This window comes from Zingiber officinale, chromosome 1A (genome assembly GCF_018446385.1).
Source record: "Zingiber officinale cultivar Zhangliang chromosome 1A, Zo_v1.1, whole genome shotgun sequence".
NCBI classification, from domain to species: Eukaryota; Viridiplantae; Streptophyta; class Magnoliopsida; order Zingiberales; family Zingiberaceae; genus Zingiber; species Zingiber officinale.
The window spans coordinates 149,116,396-149,142,800 of record NC_055987.1 but is presented as its reverse complement, the minus strand read 5'-3'; the positions used below and the strand labels follow the sequence as shown (position 1 = coordinate 149,142,800).

Below are 26,405 nucleotides of genomic sequence, written 5' to 3'. Positions count from 1 at the left end.
TATAGATAAGACTTCCACTGTTTTTAAGAAGAAAGGATAAGTAACCCCTGTCAACTAGAGCAGGAAGGGGCGAGGCGTTACAACTTGATGGTCGGTTATAAGCTGATCCAGTAATTTACCTTCCTTCATCTGGAAAAGAATTGTGAAGGGTGTCTTAGATGAATGTAATCACTTTTTACTATAATTTATAACTTGATTTGAACATGATTCTGTGTATATGAATTACAAAGAATAACCATTAAGTATCGGTGATAATTCGGTTAGAACTGAGTTGAATTAATTGAAATTGAATAACTCGAATTTTTTTTAGAGGTAATCGAATCAATTGAATTTTTTGAGCCAATCGAATCGATAAAATATTGTCTAATTTAATTTTCCACCTAATTAACTAAACCTTTTGAATTTACCGATTTAGCTGAGGTGTTATCTTCTAGCCATCTCTAACACTATTTCTTATTTCTGGGCTATGATACAGTGAAAGAATATCTAGTTATCACCATATATTTATAATTTAATTTTTAATTATAATATATTTATACATTTTTTTTTTCAAATGAGATTCGTAATTAAAAATATTGGACTTCCGGATATTCTATTATAAATAATTTTTAATTTAATTAATAATATTGGAACACTGTCATCAGATTGGATCGGATCGATGGCGACGTTTCAGACTGAGTAATCAATTTTTTGTTTCCTCTAACGTTGTTCGTGTTTATCGTGATAGCTGTTTGTTCGACCCCACAGATCATCCGAGTTGGTATGTGATGGGATGCTTGCCACATGAGGTCACAGGGTCGAAACTTAGGATAGTCGGAGCGTAAATCCTTGGTCCCTGTGTAACTCACCCCACCTACCACATGCTTGCTCAGGATGCTGTGAACGAACGATTTCACCTTTTTTACCACGTGATAGATGTTTGTTCTCTTTCTTCAAACCGATTTGGAAGCGCATGCAGCAACAGCTTTTACATCCTTGTCCTACGGCGTCTGGACAGGTCAAGGCCGAGCCGCTCGCCGGTAGCAGACCATGGCTTTGGAGGTGGAACTCTTTAGCTCTGAGACTCCCCTACCTCCTCCTCCTGCTGCTCCTCCTCCTCCTTTCTTGATCTACTTCCTACGATGCCGGGTACGAAGAGCTTGCGGCCGTGGATAGAGCAGACCATGGCTTCAGAGCTCCAGATCAGTTCCCATCACTTTTTCCCCCTTGCCAACGTCTTTCTGGTCTGCTGCTGCTGCCTCATCTAGATCTTGACTTTTTTTTTTGTTAAATGTCTTCGACGAAGCGATTTCTACCTCTCCGCTTCTCGGTTTCTTCATCTCTATATACGGTCCCATAGAGTGTGTTACGAAGTGCAACGTGCAGCCTTGCAATGGTGTTTGCCGTCATGTTCTTCTGTTTCCTATTCTTCCACCTCTGCACTTCTCACGCAGGAAATCATCAGCAAACCAACTTCCTCAATTGCTTTCTTGAAGCAACCCGAGGATCTTCCTCTTCTCCTTCGAAGATATACACATCCAACACCACATGCTTCTCCACCCTCTTCCGCTCCTCCATCCAAAACCTCCGCTTCCTCTCCTCCGGCGCAAAGACTCCTTCCTTCCTCATCCTCCCCTCCGTCGTCCACGACGCCCAGGCCGCCGTAATCTGTGGCCGCCATCACGGCGTCCGCCTCCGCGCCCGCAGCGGCGGCCATGACAACGAGGGCCTCTCCTACGTATCCTTCTCCAGTAGTACTGACGGCCCATTTGCAATCCTCGACCTCTCTGGCCTCTGCTCTATAGAAGTCGATGCTGAAGCCCATACCGCCTGGGTCGGCGTTGTTGGTTTAGAATCGATGAATAGCACACCCAAGGCACACACTAATATGCAAAAAAAAAAAAAAAAAAAAAGAATAGAGCGAGGAAGAAGACAACTGATAGAATACTTTCTTAGAAGATGAAAAATGAATTGAATGCATACACATACCCTTTATATACACCATAAAACTAAGACTAATTCTAATGATTTATCCCTTAAAATTAGGAAGACTAATTCCAGTACTTTATCTCTTAAAGCTAGGAAAGTTTATCACCACTAATGCAAGGAAAAAAAAGAAAACCACGTAGCCAATAATCATGTCCGAATTATGCTCACATTACCCCTCCTAATCCTGACATGGTTCTAAGTCATGGACGCCGAGTAGTTGTCGCATGACAGCTAACTTCACTTCTGGCAATGCTTTAGTTAATGCATCGACTCGCTGTTCTCCGATATTAACGAACTCAACCACAATTCGTCCCTTCTCAACATATTCTCTGATAAAATAAAACCTTGTATCTATATGCTTGCTTTGACCATGGAATACCGGATTCTTCATGAGGGTTATGGTTGATTTGTTATCAACAAATAAAGTTACCAGCTTTGGCTCTACACCGGTTAATTCGCTGGCAAGGCTCGTCAACCACAAAGCATGGCAGGGCGCAGTTGTGGTTGTCATGAACTCTGCCTCATAAGATGAAAGTGTCACTGTCTTCTGCTTTTGTGAGTTCCAGGACACCAAACTTTCATTAAAATAGAAAGTCATTCCACTTGTGCTTTTCCTTCCATCGAGATCGCCGGCTAAGTCACTGTCCGAGTAGCCAAATACACCAATTTCTTGGGGTCCCTTTATGTAAGCAAGTCCAAAATAGATTGTACCTTTCAAATACCTGAAAATTTGTTTGACCACCTTGTGATGCATGATTATAGGCCTCTCCATGTATCTGCTCGCCATTCTGACAGAATATGACAGGTCTGGCCGTGTGTGTAACAAATATCTCAAACAACCAATGATACGCCGATACTTCGTGGCATCAACTGGAGTCCCTTCCAAGTCTTTATGCAACTATGTCTTGGGTTCCATTGGATGCTTTGTGGAATTGCAGTCTGTCATCTTGAACTGAGATAGAATTTTCTTGGCATAAGCTAATTGCCTAAGTAAAATTCGGCTCTTCTGTTGCTCCACTTCAATCCCTAAGTAGTGGGAGAGAAGACCCAAATCATTCATCTCAAATTCTGTCATCATTTGTTGTTTGAACTTGTTGATTTTTTCTATGCTACTTCCTGTCACGATGAGATCGTCAACATACACTCCAACAAGTATCCTTTCTTCTCCTTCACCTCTTGTATATACTGCATGTTCTTGAGAACATTTTTTGAAGCCAAGCTCTTCCAGACTCCTGTTCAAACGCATGTTCCAAGCACGTGGAGCTTGTCGCAGTCCATAGAGGGCCTTGGGCAACCTGTATCCCTTATGTTTCTGATTTTGTACTTCAAACCCTTCTGGTTGAGTGACATATATTTCTTCTTCTAACTCTCCGTTAAGGAATGTTGACTTCACGTCTAGATGGTGTACCTCCCATCTTTGATTTACTGCAAGCGCAAGAATGACTCGAATAGTGTCAAGTCTAGCGACAGACGCAAACACTTCTTCAAAGTCAATGCCTTGTCTTTGTACATAGCCTTTAGCCACTAATCTTACTTTGTGCTTAACGACTTTTCCATCTGAATCTTTCTTCAATTTGAACACCCACTTTAGGCCAATAGGTTTGTGGCCTAATGGGAGCTCAGTTAGGTTCCAGGTATTGTTCATCTCAATAGATTTCAGCTCTTTCTCCATTGCTTCGTACCAGCAAGCCTCGATTGCAGCTTCTTGATAACATGTCGGCTCTTCAGATATCACCATCATCACCTCACCCTCTTCTTCATCAATACCAACCACTTCCTCAGTGTTGGCGTAGATATCAGCAATGGACCTAAAATGGACTGGTCCTTCATAAGACTCGGGTGAGTTTGTTATCGAAGGCGAGGAAGCAGTATTGGTGTTCGATGATGGTGTAGATGGACTTGATGTTCCTGGCACAGCTACTGCCGGTGTTGTGACATCTTCCGCTACAACCTCAATGTCTGCTGCAACAATCACCTCGTCGGTGCCGAATGCATCCACCACCATAAACTCTGGTACCCTTTCTTCATTATTAGCACCTACATTCCATGTCCATTCACAATTTTCTCGAAACATCACATCTCTACTTACTTGTAGCTTGCCATGCCTTGGATCAAATAGACGATGAGCTTTGCAGTCTTCCTCGACACCCAAGTATACCATGGGTGAGCTTCTGTCGTCAAGTTTCTTGAGGTGAGGGGCTGTATTTTTCACATATGCAGCACAACCAAACACTCTCAAGTGGGCAAGACGTGGCTTTCTCCCCATCCAAGCTTCAAATGGCGTGCACTCTCCTAGCGCCTTAGTTGGGAGACGGTTTAACAGATAGACAGCATGCCTAACCGCCTCTCCCCAGAACCTTGCCAGCATATGTGTACCCTTGAGGAGAGATCTTGCCATGGCCATCATGGTACGATTACGGCGCTCCACAACACCATTTTGTTGGGGTGTGTAGGGAACCGTGAGATGTCGCTCGATTCCTTTATTTTCACAGAACTAAGTGAACTCCGTGGATAAAAACTCACCGCCCCGTTCTGTCCGGAGTGTTTTGATCTTGTATTTAGTCTTGGTCTCCGTCAATAATTTGAACTTCTTGAATGCTCGGAATGCATCATTCTTTGCTGCCAATATAAACACCCACATCCACCTTGTAAAATCATCAACAATCAGAAGGAAATACTTGTTACTGGCTAGTGTACATGGTGAGATTGGCCCACAAATACCAGCATGGATAAGTTCCAACGGCTTCTCCGCTCTAAAGTTTGCTTGGCACGGGAATGGCGACCTTGCATGCTTGGCGATCACACACACCTCGCAAAACTTGTTCGGCTGGGGCAATAGAGGCACATCAACCGCCAATTTCTTCTCCCCTAACAGCTTCAAGTCATGGAAATTGACATGTCCGAGCCTTGTATGCCATAACCAGGTTGAGTCTTCTAGGCTTGCTAGGAGACAGACTTGCTTGAATGTCTTCAAGGTTATTTTGTACAAGCGATTTTGTGTTCGCTTTACCAGCATCAAGAGCTTCCCGCTCCTATCAATCACCTTCATGATATCTCTTTCCATGTGCACCTCGTTCCCAGTTTCTATCAATTGACCGAGACTTATGATATTACTACAAAGTTTCGAAATGTAGTATACCTCGTGGAGAGCCTTCCGATCGCCGTTCTTGCATTCGAACACAACCGTCCCCTTGCCCATGATCTCAATGGTTGATCCATCGCCAAACCTCACCCTCCCGGTGATGGTTTCATCTAGTTCTTGAAACTTCTCGCGATGGCCAGTCATGTGGTTGCTGGCACCGTTGTCAAGGTACCAGACGTCTTCATCTCCTTTCTTAACGCCGCGGTACATCTCTGGTAGCAACCTATCTTCACTGAGCAGAATGGTATCCTGTCACTCACGCCTAGTGTCAGACTCCTCGTGGGACATGGTCATCATCAATGCTGCCTCTTCATCGGTGGCACAAGTGAGGTGAGCCTCATCATCACACCACTTGTTGTAGCATTCGAACGCATAATACCCCATTTTCTCACAATTGAAACACTTTATATGTCTCTTGTCTCGAGTGCCACTGTTGTTGCCGCTAGTCCCTCCTACACTATCTTGGCGTTGCGTACCACGACCACGACCGTGCCCTCGCCCACGCCTACGCCATTTGCCACGACTAGGGTTGCTGGACCCACACCCCTTTCCTCCTGACGAAGTGTCCACGTTGCTCCCCTTCTGTCACATTTGCCATTCGGCATGAGTAAGTAGGAGCTCTCCTTCAGTGTCGTTGGTGTTGCCGCGTAATCGTAATGTTCGTTTCTCATACGCCTTCAGTCGCCCAATAGTATCCTCAAATGGTATCGTCTCAAGGTCGTGAAACTGCTCAATACTGGCAACAATAGGGAAGAACTTATCAGGGACAGAATCGAGTAACTTCTTTACCAAAGATGAATCTTTAAGTATGGCACCAAGAGCGGAGAACTTGCTACTCATAGCACTGAGTTTGCCAGCAAACTCATCAATTGTGTCGGTCTCCTTCATCCGGAGGGCGTCAAACTCGCTCTACAACGTTTGTACGCGTGCCTTCTTCACTCGATCACTTCCAAAGTATCTCGTCTTGAGGCTGTCCCAGACTTCCTTCGCCGTCTTCTTTTTTGTGATCTGGAGAAGTATGTCTTCGGGGACACACTGCAAGATGTATGCACATGCCTTTTTATCCTTCTTTACATCCACCTGGGCTCCTTCCACTGCCTCCACCACCTCCCAGACTCCCTGGGCATCAAGAATCGCCTCTGTCTTTATTGCCCACAAAGTATAATTGTGAGGGCTTAGCATCGGATAGGGAAATGGCACTCCGCCGTTCTCCTTCGCAGCAACTTGTGGGATGCCAGACATTTTTGTGGAATCGTGGATTCTTGGGTGTTCTATACTACCAAGGCTCTGATACCAGATGTTGGCTTAGAATCGATGAATAGCACACTCAAGGCACACACTAATATGCAAAAAAAAGAATAGAGCGAGGAAGAAGACAACTGATAGAATACTTTCTTAGAAGATGAAAAATGAATTGAATGAATACATATCTCTAGGATCCTTTATATACACCATAAAACTAAGACTAATTCCAATGATTTATCCCTTAAAATTAGGAAGACTAATTCCAGTACTTTATCCCTTAAAGCTAGGAAAGTTTATCACCACTAATGCAAAGAAAAAAAAAAAGAAAACCCACTTAGCCAATAATCATGTCCGGATTATGCTCACAGGTGCTGGCGCCACCCTCGGTGAGGTGTACTACCACGTGGCTGCTGCCAGCCCCACCGTCGTGTTCCCTGCCGGAGTCTGCTCCACGGTCGGTGTCGGCGGGCACATCAGCGGCGGCGACATTGGATCATTGCAAAGGAAGTACGGCGTCTCCGCCGACAACGTCGGAGCTGTCAATGCCGAAGGCGAGCTGTTGACCAGGGAGACCATGGGGGAAGACTTGTTTTGGGCGATAAGAGGTGGCTGCGTGGCGAACTTTGGCGTCGTCGTGGCCTACAAGTTGCAACTCATCTCGGTGCCACCCAAACTGACGCTGTTCTCCGTGAGCAGAACGCTGGAGGAGGGTGCGACGAGGTTGCTGTATTCATGGCAGAGCATCGCGTCGTGGCTCGCCGACGATCTATGGATCACAGCCGTGGTGTTGGCTGCCAAAGAGGCGCAACTAAACCGCACGATCCAGGTTACATTCCTAGGCCTCTTCCTGGGCCCTCGTGGTGGTATGCTCGTGGTCATCACGAAGTGCTTCCCCAAGCTGCGCGTGAGTAGGGGTGAGTAAAAGTTCGGTTAAACCGAATAAACTGATTAAATCGATCGAATTTAAAAATTTGGTTCAGTTTATTCAGAAATTTGGTTTTTGATTTCTAAAAAATCGGTTAATTCGGTTCGAGTTCGGTTTTAAATTTTTTTATTTGGTTAAACCGAATAGACCGAATAGCTCAAATTTTTGAACCAAATCATTTTTTTAGACCATAAATTTTAGACCAAACCAAATTTTTATTAAGCTAAACTAATTTTTTAGAAAAAACTGGTTTATTCGGTTTGTTCGGTTTTATTGAAAATTTGGTTCGGTTCGATTTAGTTTTTATCAAAAATTGGTTCGGTTCGATTTGTTAAAAAAAAATCAATTCGGTTCAGTTTTAACCAAATACTCACCCCTACGCGTGAGGGTGAAGGACTGCAACGAGTTGAGTTGGGTGGAGACGACTCTCTCCCTTGACGGCCATGCATTGAATGATACCAGCGTGCTGTTGGACCAGCGGTCGGTGTACAACAGCTCCTTCAAGAGCAAGTCGGACTTCGTGAGGAAGCCCATCTCCGAGAAAGCATGGGAGGGGATTTGAAAGGCTATGATGGAGGGGGAGGAGGAGCCTCTGATGATGGCAATAGAGCTGTGGGGTGGAAGGCTTTGGGGGATAGAAGATGATGCCATTGCCTTCCCTCACAGGAAGGGGAATTTATATATCATTCAATACGTGATGAGGTGATTCGAGACAGAGGTGGCGGTGACGGAGAGGCATTTGACATGGATGAAAAAGTTCTACGAAGACATGACTCCTCATGTGTCCAACAATCCGAGAGCTGCGTATCTCAACTACAAGGATATCGACTTGGGTAGAAACACAGAGGAAGGGAGGACGAGCTACACGGAGGCAAGCGCTTGGGGAAGAAGATACTTCCTGCACAACTTTGAGAAGCTTGCGAAAGTCAAGGCTCGAGTTGACCCTGAGAACTACTTCTGGAATGAACAAGGCAATCCCTCCTTTTGCATTTGCTGTTGCCGCTTGGTGAATTTCACAGGATATATAGGATAAATAATTACGATTGCTTTGTATTTGAATGCATTAAATAAAGGTACTATTTACAAATAACTAAATCAACTGTTTGCAGAATCTGACAAACAACGAGTACGCAAAGAAATACATTGCTTAGTTTTGCATATTACTAATACAGCGCTTAGTTCTTCATTAAAATCATCAACTTCCTTGATTAATTAACCACCAGTAGAACTGTTGGAAGCAATTCCATCTGGAATCCCCCTTCAGTATCTCTACAAGGAAAACAACAACAACAACAACAATAATAATATCAACAACAACAACACTCAATATAAACTAAGTTAAAATATTCTCATCCGTAAGACCGGCTCTAGAGGACCGTTGATGTGACAATTCCATATTTTTTAAGTTAAAGTAGTATCATGTTTGATCCGTCCGAGATCAAATATGATGTGGTATGAAAATCTAACCACGATGTTGTGGCAACAGAAATCTACCTCGCACCCAAGAGTGATGGTGTCGAAGCGCTCTATTTGCTTTATTCTCATGATGTGACAATTCCTGTGAAAAATAACAAACATCAAAGGGTTTTCAAGAGTTCTCCCAACAAAACCACTCCAATGTCTAAGTCATTAGGGTGTCTCCGATAGTATAAAAGAAAGATCAAAGTAATAAGAAAGTGTCCGTTAGCTTGAGCTCCCTTGCGCGGAGTATATATTTGATCTTTCATAAGTGGAGACACCCGTAGACACTAAAAAAACTAATATTAACAACGGGCTTTGCGACAGAAACGAGTTTCCGTCATTAATTAACGACAAACATGTGATTAATTTCATCATTAACAGGGAAGGATTAGTGATAGAAATGCTTTTCCATCACTGATTAACAATGGAAGCTTGATTTATATCGTTAATCCTTCTCCAGCTTAGTAAATTAACAACGTAATACGACTTCCTTGGCCACTTAGCGATAGAAACACGTTTCAATCACTAAAATCGGGAAGTAAAGAGGAAATTCATTCACGCAGAGAGGATTCCTCCCTTAGTGACGAAAACACTCTTCTATCATTAACAAGGGAAGAACTAGTGACAGAAGTCCTGTTTCATCGCTATTTATGACGAAAGTGTGTTTTTGTCGTTAAAATTGGGATACAAATTAGAACAAAACCCTAATTTTGGTCTCCACGTGAACAAGTTTCCTCTCTTCCCTTCCCGATCTCAGCTCTCCAGCATCTTCTCCGATTTCCAACGTACTCTTCAGCATGAATGTGATCTCTCTCCGGCACCCAAGTAATCCCTTCTCCTCTGCCATCCCATCTCAGTTGGCCACGACCAAGCTTCTCGTGCCCCCTAGCCTCAAGCTTAGTTGGCCGACCAAGCTACTCGCAACCCCCCGACTGCTATTGGGCGTCTCTATATGCTTTTTTAAATTTTTATTTTCATAAAACATGCATCAGAAGCATAATAATAATTTTCTAAATTATTACAGCATATATCATACACATATATAAGAACACACATGCATAAACATTATTGGTGCAGTTGGCATTAATGGTCAAACTTAGGTTTTGATGAATGACAAATGGATTAAAGTTAGATGTTGTTGTAACACCCACGAAATATTTAAGCTATACATATGGGTATTTTCTTTTTAGAATAAAAGGGAAATGGAAATAGAACCAAAAAGAAATAAAAAGAAAGAGAAGTTAAGGCTTGAACCATGAACCCCTCATAATAGGTAAAGCTAAATTGGTGCATGATAACCACTAGAGTCATGAATGATATATGAATAGCAAAGGATGGAAATTGTAGTTAAAAGTAAGAGTATGATTAAGCAATGGAACAAGAGAAAATCAAGTAGCTTTCCTCCTCTTCCTCTTGGTTAAGAGAAGAAGCGAGCAAAAGACAAAGACAAGTTATCTTTTTCTCCTTCCTTCTTGCTATTTTCGTGGGAATGAAGAGGGTGAGAGAATAGAGGAGTCAAGGGGATGAATTGGGACATTTTCATCCTCATTGAGAATAAATAGGAATGAGAGAAGAGAAGGGAAAGAAAGTTTGGCTACTTCTTCCTCCTTCTTCTTCCTCCTCCTTCTTTCTCCTCCTTCTTCCTCCACCGAGAACTAAAGCTCTCCCCTCTCTCATTTCCGAAATTCAAGCTAAGGTTTTCTTCCTAAGAAAACTAATTCACAAGAAGGAGTCCCCAAGATCTACTCCTTACAAGCAAGAGAAGAAAAAGGGAGAACTAGGAAGAGAAGCTTCTTCTTCCTCTTCACAAGAGTACTTTCTTTTAAGAAAAGCTAAGCAAGAAGTTGTAAGTATCCCCTCACCTATGGTACAAGTAGTTCATGTGTTCTTCCATGAGGTTAGATTTCTTAAAAACCTAGGGTTACTTCTTGAAACTTTCGGCCAAGACATGAATGAAAGACTTAGAGAAGTTTAAGACCTAACTAAGCATGCTCACTATGTTCTTTTGATATGTACCCTAGGATAGGAGGTTAGTTAATGTTCTTATGCTTGTATGCTTACTTGAAACTTAGATTCATGTTATTTAACTTTCGTCCAAGGTATGAATAAAAGACCTAGGAAAGCTTAAGACCTAAACTAAACATGCTCACTATGTTCTTATGATATGTACCCTATGATAGGAGATTAGTTTGGTGTTCTTATGCTTGTATGTTGCTTAGAACTTAAATTCATGTTCATAAAGCTTTCGTCCATGATGGAAATAAATGCCTAGGAGAGGTTAAAAATTTAGTCTACCATGCTCATGACTTGCTTTATGATATGGTATGAAGAGTACTTAGTGTTTTCACACTTGTATGTTGATTGGAACCTAAATGCATGCCACCTTAGGGAATTAGGGTTTCGGCCATGATAGAAATGAAGGCCTAGAAGTGTTTAAAATTTAAGCTATCATGCTCATGACTTTCCTTATGAAATGGTATGAAGATTTCTTAGTGTTTCATGCTTGTATGTTGCTTGGAACCTAGATGTATTCCACCTTAGGGCTTCGGCCATGATGGGATTAAAGACCTAGGAGAGCTTAAAAACTTAGTCTAGCATGCTCATGACTTTCCTTATGATATGATATGAAGCTAACTTAGGGTTCTCATGCTTGAATGTTGCTTGTAATCGAGATACATGTCTCTTTAGGGTTTAAGGGTTTCGGCCATGATGAGTTTTAGGGTCTAAGAAAGCTTAAAATCAAGTCTAACATGCTCATGATTTTCCTTATGATATGATATGAAGTTAGCTTGATATTCTTATGCTTGTATGTTGTTTAGAACTTCGTTTCATGCTCCTCAAGTTTCGGCCATAACCAAGTTAAAAGACCTAGAAAGCTTAGAACCTAAAATAAACATGCTCATGATGTTCTTTGTGGTATATGATATGGAATTGGTTTAGGGTTCATATGCTTTTATGTTACTTGTAACCTAGATACATGCTAGGCAAGTTTCGTCCATAACAAGGTTAAAAGACCTAGGAAGCTTAGAACATAAACTAAACATGCTCATGAGGTCCTTTATGATAAGTGTTATGAAGTTGGTTTAGGGTTCATATGCTTTTATGTTGCTTGTAACCTAGGACAATATCTTGTATGTTTCGGCCCTCCATGGAATTAGGGTTAGAGACCCAATTATGATTTTACTATGTGTCTCACATGCTATGATATGAATTAGGAGATGCTAGTTAATATTTTCCATGCATGATTATGTTCCCTATGATATATTATATGCTCATTTATGTATGCTTATGAACCATGCATGATAATGACTCTTATGATGTGTTATATGCTCAAGTATACATGTTTTATGATATGACAAGTAATATGCTCATTTATGTATGCTTATGAACCATGCATGATGATGACCCTTATAATGTGTTATATGCTCAAGTATGCATGCTTTATGATATGACAAGTAATATGCTCATTTATGTTTGCTTATGAATTATGCATGATAATGACTCTTATGATGGGCTATATGCTCAAGTATGCATGATTTATGATATGACAAGCAAAGGTCTAAGAGTTGCTTCCCTAGTAGTTGGGACTAAGAGCACTCTTTATGATATGACAAGTAAAGGCCTAAGAGTTGCTTCCCTTCTTGTTGGGAATAAGAGCACTCTTCATGATATGATAAGTAAATAAGACATGCTATTTTACTTTTTATGTGGCTTGTACCAGGACCTTAGTGTCCAAGGGATGGGCTCCTTAGTTCGCCCCTAGGTCGACGGACGTAGTACGGACCTAGTATCCCTAGTAGGTTCCGGATTAGCTACCCCGTCCTAGGGATTGCGCGCATTTATATTATGTGGTACATAGTCGGGCCCCCTCATGTTGAGATTATGTTTAAGTATTATATGATATGTTTTTAAAAGACATCTTGCACATGACATGACGCATGTTTTCAAAAGACATTTGCATATACCTTTATGATACGATATGACATGATGCTCTTTTATGATATGATATGGTATGACCTAATACTCTTTTATTTTATGATATGATATGATATGTTATGATTCTCTTTTACATGATATGATATTTAGATGATTATGTCTCCATGCTACATGCTTATGTGATTATGCTATGATATATGGTTTTTTTTTTGTGAATGATATGTTATGATGCTCTTTTACATGATATGATGTTTAGATGATTATGTCTCCATGCTACATGCTTATGTGATTATGCTATGATATATGGTTTTTGTGTGAGTAGGAAAGGATCTTACTAAGCCTGTGTGCTTATAGCTTACTTTCCTTGTACCACAGATAAAGGCAAAGGATGGATAAACTAAAGGAGCAGCAGGAGGGGCAAGAGATGTGTGTGGTGGTGGCTCGGCTAAGAAAAAAAAAAAGAGACCTGCTTATGTTATTTTATGTTGACATGAACTATGTTTACTTATGTTAATGTTTTGCATGATTACTTAGCACTTATGCATGCTTATGTTATAAATTGATATCATGACTTCTTAAGTTGAAAATATGCTCACATGACTATAAATGTGTAGATAATTAATTATTGTGGTTAAAAGAAAAGAAATTTAAAATATACAAATACATACTTCCGCTGCTTAGAAATAGATTTATATGCATGTATGTTTCCCGTAAGTAACCCCACCACCCAGCAGGTGGAGGGCGGGCGTTACAGTTGTGTTATCTAACCTACTTACTAAGTGTGCAGGACTGAAAGACTTGATAGGGATCAAACGCCAGGATAAAGTCCAATTGGGTCAGAAGGACTAGACGATTGGTAGAAAGTCCATCTAAGTCAGAGAGGATTAGACAGTTGGTAGAAAGTCCAATTGGATCAGGGAGGACCATTTGGTAGAAAGTACAAATGGGGCATCTGACAAGAAGACCTCATGGGTCAAGAGATTAAGATCAATTAAGTCCACAAATGGTAAATAAAGGTAAGTAACCGTAGGAGAGATCCAGTGAGAACACATTCCTGGTTGAGGGAACAATAGGCGTCAGTCTGACTTAGGGTTTTAGTGAAACTTAAAGTCAAGACCAGACCGTCCAAAGATTGTCAAATATTACTACTCTTCTTTTCATATTATTGTTTGTTGTGCTACCCTTGTTATGCAGGAAATCATGTGGCTGAAAAAGATGCTCTAGGCATCTAGACACAGTTCAGACGTTCGAAGGTTCGAGCACCCAGAGTTAGTGCAAACACCTAGAATGGGGCCGAACAGGCGACTAGCTAGGCTGAGGTGATGCATGCTAATTGGCCAGCCTATGTCATAGTTCGGGCGCCCAGATCGATCCGGGTGCCCGAAGAAGGATAAAGTTTTAGAGATAGAGTTTCGCCGAGGAGTCACCATGTCAACAATCCAGGCGCCCAGGATGGTCAAGGCATCCGTAGGTGGATAAGTTAGCGAAGTCCCAGACCTTGTTGGAGGCTCCCGAGGGTGGTCCGGGTGCCCAAAAATGGCCTATAAAAAGGTCTTCAACTAGAAGCTTCAACACAACATTCGCTCTGACTTTCGTTTTTGTGCGCTGCTCCGAGAAGGCTCCTACAACACCAAGAGACTACTCCGACAACCAGCAATCAAAATTCTTCTCCTTTTGTTGTCGATATTCTTTTATTATTCCTGCATTATACTTAATTTTTCATAATCTTTTCGAACTTATAGTGATTGCCCAATGAAAACACTTAATGAGGCGGGCCTTAAAGTAGAAGTCGTCAAAGGTTCCGAACAAAGTAAAATAAACCTGTGTTAGTGATTATTTTTTTTGTCTCGCTTTCTTTTTTTTTATATTTCCATTGTACACTTGATTTCAAAAAGAAAAGAAATATTTTCAAATCACGTGATTCACCCCTCCCCTCCTCACGTGTTCATGATCCAACAAGTGGTATCAAAACGGTCTTGCTCTGAATTGGTGTAACCACCAATTGAACAAGGGTTTCTTTTGAAATATATATATATATATATACACACACTATTTTTTAGTATAAAATAGTATATTTTTCTGACTTTACATATTTATGTTTTTACAATTAATCATAATTGGTGCAATCACCTCTTTTGACAAGTTTGTCATTATTTTTTAATTTATTATTTTTTCTCAAAATTAGTGCAACACCACTCGAGCTTTAATTTTTCTTTCTCTTTTCGCACTACTAATTCAAGACCTAGTCTTGGAATTTTTCTTGTTGTTTCTGTTTGTGTGCAAGAATCTTCTTAATGGCACAAACCAAGGGTTATAGCACCGTGCATCCAACTCTATTTAATGGAGATGATTTCCCTATTGGAAGAAGAGGATGAAGGTCTATTTGAAAACCGACATCGAGTAGTGGTTCTGCATTCGATAAGGATACAAGGCTCCTAAGGACGACAACAATGTAATCATCCTCTTAGAAGATTGGAACCTAGAGATGAAGAAGAAGGCACAGACTAACAACAAGGCCTTGAACACCATTCAATGTGGATTGACAAAGGAGGAGCTAAATCGGGTCAGATCATTCGACACGGCAAAGGAGCTATGGGACAAGCTGGTCGATATATGAGAGCACGACCGATTCAAATGTAACCAAGAGAGACTTACTTTTAAATAGTTTATTTAACATTAAATGCAAGATGGTGAGACGCAAGTCAGCTCCACACAAGAATAAAGAACATCCTGAACAGTCATCACCTCTTCAGGCATCAACTTGAGAACCATGATGTGATAAGGTATGCTCTCAACTCCTTTCCCCGAAATGCACTGTAGGCATCTATAATAGATGCCTATAAAATTTTGAAGAATCTCTTTAAGTTAAAGTTAGACGAATTATTTTCTGAACTAGAATTACATGAACAAACTAACGCCAAACAGGTTGAGAAGGATATAGCTTTCTTTGCAGGTTCCACAAAGTAGGCAAAGACCAAAACTAACCTTGAGCCAGAATTTGAGTATGACTTAGACTCATATGAAGAAGATCAACTCGTGAACATCGTGAGAAAGATGTTCACTAGGAAGAAGAAAGAATTCAGCAAGAATAACCTTTAGAACATGGTCAAACCCAACAAGTCAAGCGTTACCTAATTTGGATGCAAAAAAGGGCCACTACAAGCACAAGTGCCCAAATCTCAAAGAAGACAAACCGAAAATGTCAAAAAAGAAGAAGGTCATTAAAGCGACTTGGGATGAATCTTCCTCCACAGAATCAGACGCCAAAGAACCAAAGCAATCGAACTATCTCACACTGATGGCAACCGAACCCGAGATGGAAAGCGACTCAGAAGATGAGTCCAAATATGTATCAAGCCACGAGTCTATACTCGTTTTCGAAGATTCCAACGAGGTAACTTCTTATTTAAATGCTAAAATCTTTAAAATTATTGCATGCATGAATAAGAAGTTAATTTAATCTAAAGAACAAGTTAAATCTCTTATTAAAGAAAACCTAGATCTTAAGGAACAACTTAACTTAGCCTTTACAACTGAACAAAATCAAGATGAAAACTTAAATCAAATTGCAAAACTTGAAGAAGAGAATTCTATTTTGAAATGTGAAATTAAGAAATTCAAAGAACTTTTAGAGGTCTTTACAACAAGATCTAAGTATTTAGATATAATACTTGGATCATAACGAACTATGTACAATAAATCCAAACTCAGATACAAGTCCAACTCGACAAACAAAACATTTATTTCATTAATAACTCAAAAAAAAATCAACTAAAGTATGGATTCTGAAAGCTTGTCTAATCAAGCAAGTCGGATCAAATAAATACTATATACCCAAAAATGACATTCACTTTATAAAAACAAAACAAGATAATTTCTTAAATAAACTAAAACAGTCAATTAATCCAAACTTGGGCTACAAGTCCAAGTCAAGTCAAATATACAGATCTCATGAACAAAGCTACAATCAAGTATATTTTAACTACAAAATAAATCAATATAAACTTAAACAAAAACCTTAAATATAATATTAGTAATTCAGGGAAGGCTTCAAATTAGTTAGCACTTCAAAAACATAGTCTACTTATCTGGTAATTAGCTAGGACTAGATTGAAAAGATATTTTGACTTTTATCCAACATGGTACCAGGGTAGGGCGAGATAATAGTATGTTAGGAAAGCTTGGTCTAGGGAGTTAAGTAGGGTAAGGTGTATCATGCTTGGTCTACTTAGCCAAATGGAACTAATTAAAGCTACCTCGCCACATCCTAGACTATTTAGACCAAGGTCTAACAATAGGAAAATTAAATATCCAATTTCTTAAAAAGGCTTTGTCTAAAAGTAGTCATTGCTCTGATACCCAAGAAGGCACATGTGCCCCGCCACAACCTAGAAGTCGATTTTAAAATGTATATTTTATTTAATGACAGTTAAACTTGAATATAATACAAAGTCAAATGATCTTAAAAAAATAAAATTTATGACTTGTCATCTCATAAAATTATATGATATCTTTGGTTGAAAACATAGATCATGTGAGATGAATAAGGATTAATTAAACTTTAAATTTTATAGATTAAACTTAACTTTAAAATTAAATAAATTAAACTTAACTAAACCTAATTAAACTTAATTTTAAAATTTAACCTAATCAACTTTATTATTAACATTACTTTAATTAAAAATATAACATTAACTCAATTGATAATGTTAAACTAAATTCACCTCAATTTAATTAAAATGTAAAATAAATTTAACTTTAATTAATAATCTAACATTAATTAAAATTTTAGGTTAGCATTAATTGAAAATTTAATTTAACTTTAATTAATACCTTAATTTAATTAAATTTAATTTAACCTAATTAAAACTTTAATCTTACTTAATTTAATTTAATTCAATCAAATTGTTTTATCAATTAACATAACTTATAATCTAATTAAAGTTTAACTGTATCTTTAATTAAAACCTCAACTTTAATATTAATTAAAATATTAATTGATCCTGTCCGAAAGTCGATGAGATGGATGCTGGGGATGTGGCGCTCCTGTTGACCTCCTGCGGACTTCGCTCCTGTCCAGCAACACAAGCAGCATAAGTGCCGAGCCAGGGAAGGGGTCCTGACGATGACCCTCCGACGCTTAAGTCAGTCTCCAGCGAAGCAAGAAGAAGAAGAAATGAGAACTATAGCGCCACAGTAAATATCACATGTCACGCATACCTCCACCAATGCTTGGACCCCCTTTATATAGAGCTCCTGTAGCGCGTGTGCACGTTTCTCAAGATGGGTACGCATCTCAAAGTTTTTTCTAAAAAGACATGTTAGTAAAGTGTCCCTGATGTAGTACCTTAACGAGTCGAGCATATCTCTGAAGTGATAGTGGAAGCTTCCGTCATACGATCCTCTGTCTGACCATGCCGCCTGTCAGTGGCACTAGCTCCCAAAAGGATGTCCAAAGATATCCCACTGTGTTTGTTGCTTGGCCGAGCGGAATAACCGCTCGGCCGAAATTCGATTGTCCACATGATGTCTGTTGTCGAGCAGAGCGAAATGGCTGCTCGGCCAGATGTCCATTGCCCATGCTGTCTATTGCAGTGCTGAGTAGAATGGCCATTCGGCCGGAAGGCCACTGTCCGAGTGTTGTTTGTCGTCGGGCCGAGCAGGATAGCCGCTCGGCCGGAAGTCCACTATCCACATGCTCGGCTGATGTTGAGTCTGCTGCTCGGCCGAGCGAAGGAGCCGCTCGGCTCGACTTCTGCGCGTCGTCCCTTGAGCATTGGTTTGATTATTTGTCGAAGACGGTGGGTTGGTTCTTTAATCTCCGATTGGAGTATGATTCGCCCAATCGGGTAATACCGTCCCCCCCCCCCCCATTAACCATCTTGACCTTGACCTCCACCATGGCAGTGGAGTGGGGTCTCTCATCATCACCGTGTTGGGACCGTTGGCCAGCTAGAAGGGAGGGTTGTATAGCCTTGTATTTGTAAAATAAACAACCCTTCTCAGACTTAAAAGAACACTTGCATAAAATAACATAAAGAAATAAACTAAAAGACGAGGCTCATAGATTTTACTTGGTTACAACCGGGGAGGTTGTTAATCCAAGAAAATGAATCGCACTAAGTATCTCCTTCAGGCGGAGAAGCTTCTTACAGCAGTGAAAGCACAGAAAGATAAAACTAAACTAATAAAGTGAAGCACACAAGTGTTCGAACTCAAATTGCTTGTTGTTGTTAAGCTTCTGGACCAAGGTTGTCTTTATAATCTTGGTCAGGGCACTTGGAGGGGTTCCAGGCACCTGGAGTGGGATAGATTTCTATCCTCGATGCAACGATGAACGTCCACGTTGATGATGATAAAAGTTGGGTTCCGAGCGCCCGGAAGGGTTCCTAGCGCCCGAAATGGATCCAGGTGCCCGGACCACCAAAGTCAACACTTTTGACTTTTCCGATCCGGTCCCTCTGCTCCAGTTCTGCTCGCCTCAGTTTGGGTCTTCCATTCCGGCTTTGCTCGCTTGACTGATTTCGGCCATCCGGAATAGGGCTTACATGAACCCAATTTCCGGTCTTCTCCTCGAGCAACCTTCCTCCCTGGCTTCTCGTCCCTCAAACGTCGCGTACATTCTTCTCGTCCACTGATTTACTCTTCTGCGGCACCTCATTCCTCGGACGCACCGAGCCCGTCGACTCTCTCCCGTGTCGTCCTTCTCGCTAGCCGCATCTTCTGCTCAACTTCCAATGCTCCTAAGTTCCTGCACACTTAGACACAAGGTTAAACATAACAAGACCTAATTTAACTTGTTTGATCACATCAAAACAAACTTGGGGAACCAACAATCTTCCCCTTTTTGATGTGAGCAACCCAAGTTAAGGTAGGGTAAACAACTTAAAATAAAAGCAATAATTTTTCAATTAAGTGCAAAAAGTAAAAAAAAAATTAGGCTACCTCCCCCGAGACTTAATTCTCCCTTCTCCCCCTTTGATCATATAAAAAATGGGGTACCGAAAAAAATCTAAGGGTAACTTTTATAAAACCCTAAATTTCTAATAAATTAAAAAAAATTCAAGTAAGAAAAAAAATTTCTAATTAAACTCTAATTTTAGAAATATTGATAATAATTTTGATAGCGCTAATAATACAATAATTTTTGAAACATTTTCTAAGTAAAAAGATTTCCTGAGCTAAACAAATTTTCAAGAATTAATTTTTGTAGAAATTTTGGTAAAGTAAATTTGATATTTAAAAAAACTTTAAGTAAAAATTTCAAAGTAAGAAAGAGTTAAAAAAAATTTCTAAGTTTTTTTAAAAAAAATTGTGCAACATATAAAATACATTTTGATCAAGCACAAGTTTATAAAATAACTTAAAAAAACTTTAAGTTAAAAAAATAAGAAAATTTTGTTTTTAAATTAAACAGATTTGCATAGAAAAATTTTAGAATTTTTCTAAAAAAAATTGAATAACTATTCAAAGCATTATCTAATTTCAATTTTAATACTCTATCAGTTAGTCAATTAAACATTTTATTTCAAATTTGGCTTCCAGGTTATGGCGAGGCACTAGGCCTTTTTGGTTATTAGATCATCAACCACTTCTAGACAATGCCACATAAGGAAATTAAACGTTTAATGTACTCTCTAAAAGCCCTAAGTCCAATTAAACTTTTAATTAAGGCAAGACTTTGGAACTCAATAAAGGTTCCTTCCAACTGGGTTAATTAGAAATTTCTTAGGGACATATTTTTTAAAATATTTCTAATTTGTCCTTTATGATATTTAAATACCATTTTAAATTATATCTTCTAATATTTATACTATATGTGCATGTATAATTTTACAAGTCTTTTATTTCTTTTTGTAGATTATCATTTTCTAGCTTTAATTTATCAAATTCTTCTAAGGGATAGGATTTTGCTAGAATTACTTTTAGTTCTTTAATTTCTTTTTTTAATTTACAACAATCTTTAGATAATAATTTTACGAATTTAAACATTTTATCGGGAGGAAAAGATCGTACCTGACTTACCTTGTCAATCTCGTTATCCGTGACTCCCTTGAATTGCTGCTTTCTTCCGATGTCACTCCCCCTTCATCGATGCTCTCGATGCTCATTTCGGAAGAGTTTTCTTCATATTCATCTTGATGACTTGCCATCAACGCAAGCCCGGAGAAAGCCTCAACTTCCGATTCAGACAACGTTTCGTCCCATGTCGCTTTTAAAGTCTTGTACTTGTTCGTTTGGACATGCTTCTTTCCTTTGTCCTTATCCTAGTTCCTTAGCTTAGGGTAGTTGTCCTTAACGTGCCCTTCTTCATTGTAGTGGTAGCATCTGATTGTCCTTTTCTTTCTACCCTACGGATGGTCAGTTTTTCTTGATTTAAATAATGTTTTAAAGCGCCTTACCATCATTACCATTTCTTCATCGTCGAGAGAGGATTCTGACTCATGTTCGTCTCTCGTTGCCTTGAAGGTGATGTTGTGTGTCGGCTTCTTCATACCTGCACATCTCGATTCATGCACTTCAAAAGTTTAAAATAATTCTTCTAAGGTAATAGATTCTAAGTCTTTAGATATATAGAAGACATCTACTAGTGATGCCCATTTTGTATTTCTAGGGAAGGCATTAAGAGCGTGCCTTAGAGAATCTCGGTTGCTTACCTTTTCTCCAAGATTTGACAGTCCGGTGATGATCTCCTTAATCCTTGAGTGAAGTTATGCAATCGTCTCGTCTTCTTCAAATCATAGATTAGTGAGCTGGTTGCGAAGTAAGTCCTGTCTCACGAGCTTGGCTTCAGACATCCCTTCATATAGCTCAAGGAACCTCTCCCAAAGCTCCTTTGCTGAGTTGTAGGTTCCGATCCGGTTGACTTCTTGTGGCGGAAGGACGCTCAACAGATGAAACTCTATTTTGCCGTTTGCCACATAGTCGGCCTACTCCTTCTTCGTCCACTGGTATTCTTCCTTACCCTCGGGTGCTACAAAACTGAACTTCATTATTAAAAGTAATTCAAAGTCAATTTTAAAGAATACATGCATTCACTTCTTCCAACTAGCGAACTCCCCCTCGAACTTCAGTGAGTATATAGTCGGTCTGCCCATTGATTCGGTGCTTCGATCGGCGGTTAGTCCTCCGGAAGCGTCCTGGCTCTAATACCACTTATTGGGATCGTTGGCCGGTTAAAAGGGGGGTTGAATAGCCCTGTATAAGTAAAACAAACAACCCTTCTCAGACTTAAAAGAACACTTGCATAAAATAACATAAAGAAATAAACTAAAAGAAGAGGCTCACAAATTTTACTTGGTTATAACCCGAGAGGTTGTTAATCAAAGGAAATGAATCGCACTAAGTATCTCCTTCAGGTGGAGAAGCCTCTTACAGTAATGAAAGCACAGAAAGATGAAGCTAAACTAATAAAGTGAAGCGCACAAGTGTTGGAACTCAAATTGCTTGCTGTTGTTAAGCTTCTGGACCAAGGCTGTATTTATAGCCTTGGTCGGGGTGCTTGGAAGGGTTCCAAGTGCCTAGAGTGGGATATATTTCTATCCTTGACCCAATGGTCAATGTCCACATCGATGATGATAAAGTTGGGTTTCAGGCGCCCAGAAGGACTCCGGGTCCCCGGACCACCAAAGTCAACACTATTGACTTTTTTCGTTTGGGCCCTCTGCTCTTGTTCTGCTCGCCTCGGTCTGGGTCTTCCGCACTAGCTCTGCTCGCTTGGGTGATTTCGGCCATCCGAAATATGGCTCACCTGAACTCAATTTCTGACCTTCTCCTTGAGCAACCTTCCTCCTCGGCTTCTCGTCCGTCGAATGTCACCTACATTCTTCTCGTCCACCGGTGTACTCTTCCATGACACCTTTTCCCTCGGACGCACTGATCCCGTCGGCTCTCTCCCGTGTCGTCCTTCTAGCTAGCCGCGTCTTCTGCTCGACTTTCTATGCTCCTAAGCTCCTGCACACTTAGACACAAGGTTAAACATAACATAACCTAACTTAACTTATTTGATCATATCAAAATAACCTTGGGAAACCAACACACTGCATCATAAGCCTCCCCCGAAGTCTAGTCAAAGGAGGTTGTAGTCTGACTGATTGGACAATTATGTGAATAGATTCCCTCCCAATCGGCCCTTGTCATTGTGCGACCTCCGATCAGGATAAGACCTATCCTCACCGATCGGCATGTTGTAGTTTGTCATCGGTTGTAGGTGAGCTCCCTTATGCCGATCGGCCTAACCGGCCTTCGCACTTCAGCTTATTTTCTGGGACTTCACTAGGTGAGCGTGATTCGGCTAACATCACCCAGATTTCTTGGAAATCATGCAAATACCTGCATATTAAGGCTGAATGGACTTCCATGCCATCATTAAATGCCGACCCGTGGTGGTGCGCCATGTGTCACGCTCGCTGCCGCCGTATGCCTGACGTGACAGGCGTGATGTGACGTTTGGCGTTTTGAATTTAACGGTGAGATCTTGGCCTGGGTTTTCACGACCTAAATCGGATGGCCCCGGTTGGCCAAGCCCAGGCCTTACAAGCCCGCTGCGTTGCTACCTTCGCACACTTCGCGTTCGAGTTCTCTAGCGGTCGTCTCTTAGTGCTCCTGTACGTTCCTCTCCAGCGATCCTCCAGGCCTCTTCTCCAATAACTTCTACTTTCACGGTGACCCCCTTTTTCCTCTAAGCCTTCTCCCCATCGCTTTTGCCTTCGCTCTTTTTTGATATTTATTCTTGTTCTGACGACCTTCTAGTAGCTCTTCCCCTTTTTGATCGCATTTCTTCCCCTTCTCGTCTATTTTTGTGATGGAAAGCTCTTCACAGCCGTCTGCCTCTGTCGTCGGACTCTAGTACACATCCATGGAATTTAGGTTTGATGGGAGCAACGCTGAGAGCCTGCGCGATGCTTTTGAAATTCCTTCTGATCATCAGATCATTCTGCCTTCTTCGTCCGATCAGCCCAATTCCCCACCGATCGACTGCCTTTGTTTCTTCCGAGACCAATTTGTTATCGGTCTGTGGTTTCCCCTTTATCCTTTTATTCCAGCAGTTTATAAATATTTTCACATTCCCCTTACTCAACTTGTGCCGAACTCCTTTCAGCTGCTGTGCGGAGTCATCATCCTATTTTATCTGCACGACATTGCTCTTATCCCCCAGATCTATCATTATTTTTATTACCCTAAACTGTCCAATCTAGGGAGCTTCCTCTTCCAATCGCGAGTTGGGTTGGTATTCTTCGACAAGATGCTGACCTCCAACAAGCACTGGAATGAGTATTTTTTATTTATGCGTCTTCCCGAGTGGCAAGACTTCCTGACCAGCTGGAAATTCAAAGTGGCACCTCAGCCTTCTATGAAAAGCTACAAGAGCCGATCGGACTACCTGAACATAACCTCCATGCTAGCCGGTCAGAATTCATAAGCTGCTGCTGGAGGGCATCTTGTATGTCTTCAACCTGAGTCCGATCCGCACCTGGCTGCCGACCAGCCTAGGTATGAAGCTTCTTTTAACTTTTTCTTTGATGATAACTAATTTCTTTTTCTCTTTTGTGGCTGAAGTCATGATGCAAGCACATATGGCCAGCAGGGCAAAGCTTAAGGACGTCGTGATCAATGCGACGGTCGTGGAGGAACTGGCGAGCCACGGCCTACAACTGGTCGGCTCACATGAAGAACCCTAGGATGAGAGTGACGCGACTCCCATCCTGGTGAGCGGAGGTGAGGGCAGCCATGCGCCGAGTGGGGAGGCCCAACCTCCCTCCGAGCGACGCACACTCATCCCGATTGAGGAGCCATCGAGCTCTACCTCCTCCGATGTGCCATTGAACAGGCGCAAGAGGTGCCGAGCAGAGCCCTCCCCACGATCTACAACCTCGGGGGCTTAGTATGCCGAGCGGGTCAAGACTTTGACTCTGACTACCCTCCCAGAGATTGCGGTGACTACATCATCTGATCAAACACCCTCTTTAGCCGAGCTGCCGCAGGGGACTCTTGCTGCTCTGCTAGTGGCTTTTATGCCACCACCTTCGAAGCCCTCGAAGGATAAGAAGTTCGGCATCCGTCCGGCGTTCGCGTCCCGCACGTCCGGTCAAACAACCTTGGCGCAATCAGCCCTGAGCGGATAGCGACATATCACGGCGATTCTCCATCTTCCGATCGAAGAATACCGCGAGTCGAGCGCTGAGTCATGGGCCCCTGAGAACCAAACTTACATCCAAGGGCCGCTCACAAAGATCTGGGCGGATGCTCAAGCCCATGCGTCGATGATGCTCCCAGGGGCGCTCTCGAACAGCGACACCCAGATATCCACTAGGGTAAGTTTCATCTTACATTTGCATAATTCACTCCCGATTAGCGCTTATGTTTGCTTGTTGTCCACAATAATGGGTGGAGAGCCTAGATTTGTGCCAGAGGCTCACCTTCTTAGAAGAGGAGATAAAGCAGCTGAAGTTGTCAAGCGGCCAACCCTCCGCCGCTCAGGAACAAATGACTGCCGAGGTGGCCAGACTTCAAGCCGCTCTGGAGAAGAGCGACAAATTGCTTGAGGTCGAACGGGCCAAGAGCGCTGGACAGGCTACCATGCTGGAGTGGCTGAATAAACAAGTTACCACCTTCGACAATAAGATCAAGTCAGCGAACGCACGGAAGAACCGGGCCATCGCCGACCTCGACGATAAGAATAAAGAAGCCCAGGCCCTTGCCCAGAAGCTGAAGGAAGCTGAAAACTTCCTGGTCGTCGAGTGGCTGTGCCGCTCGGCCAAAGAGACGGCCCTTCGCGGCCAAATTGCCACCGCCAAGGATGAGCTAGAGGCCTCCCGGGAGGCTCTGAAGACCTATCAAGAGGCCGAGTCGGGTAGGTTTGAGGTCAGGAAGCAAGCCTATATCCGCTCGGATGCCTTTTGCGACAAAGTTTCCAATCGGGCACTCTGGCTGTTCGATCTGGCAATCGATGGGACAATCAGCCAGCTCTAAGAAGGAGGCCATTTACCAGCTGCTCTGACCTACAACGTCATCAATTGGGACAAGCTTACAGCCGCGCTGCCCAACGACGCCCTGGATTATCTTGAGTGAGGCAAAGCCCTGTAGACTGTAATCCTAAAGTTTTAATGAATGCTCATCCATTCGGACGAGCTTTGTTTCCTTGAATGCTTCTTCTTCTTCTTCTTCTTCTTCTTCTTTTGCAAAAGCTCCTGGCCTCGTTCATGATTATTCTACCAGCTGATCCACCCTCTGGTATTTAGAGTCTGTGATTTCGCGATCTCCCGCTCAACCCTAGGAGTGTATTAAAGAATAGTGCTGAACATTTGCTATATTACGCAGACTTTAGCTTTTGAGTAGACATCACGATCGTACCCGTATGGCTTGATCTCAACTGGACATCTCAAGAGTTTCTAACGTTGAGTCCATGGCTCAATTGTAACTCAAACCCGACCGATCGACCTAGGAGTCTCTGACTCAAGGGTTTATAGTCGTCGTTCGACTGTTGATAAAGACCTGGGTTTAAGGTTACCGCTCGACCGCTGTTGAAGAATTTGTGAAGACTTCAGTTTAAGGTCATCGCTCGACCGTTGATGTAGACCCGCGTTTAACATCGCCGCTCGATGATTTAATGTAGACCCGTGTTTAACGTCACCACTGGACGATTTTAGGTAGACTCGGTTTTAAGGTCGTCGCTCGACCACTAATGGAGACACGCGTTTAAGGTCGTCGCTCGACCGCTGGTGAAGA

At 41.6% G+C, this 26,405-nt stretch overlaps 1 pseudogene; it reads left to right on the top strand.

Annotated features, from left to right (window-relative positions):
- Nucleotides 1-1,372: 1,372 nt before the first annotated feature.
- Nucleotides 1,373-25,649, top strand: LOC122004919 (annotated as a pseudogene).
- The last annotated feature ends 756 nt before the right edge of the window (nt 25,650-26,405 follow it).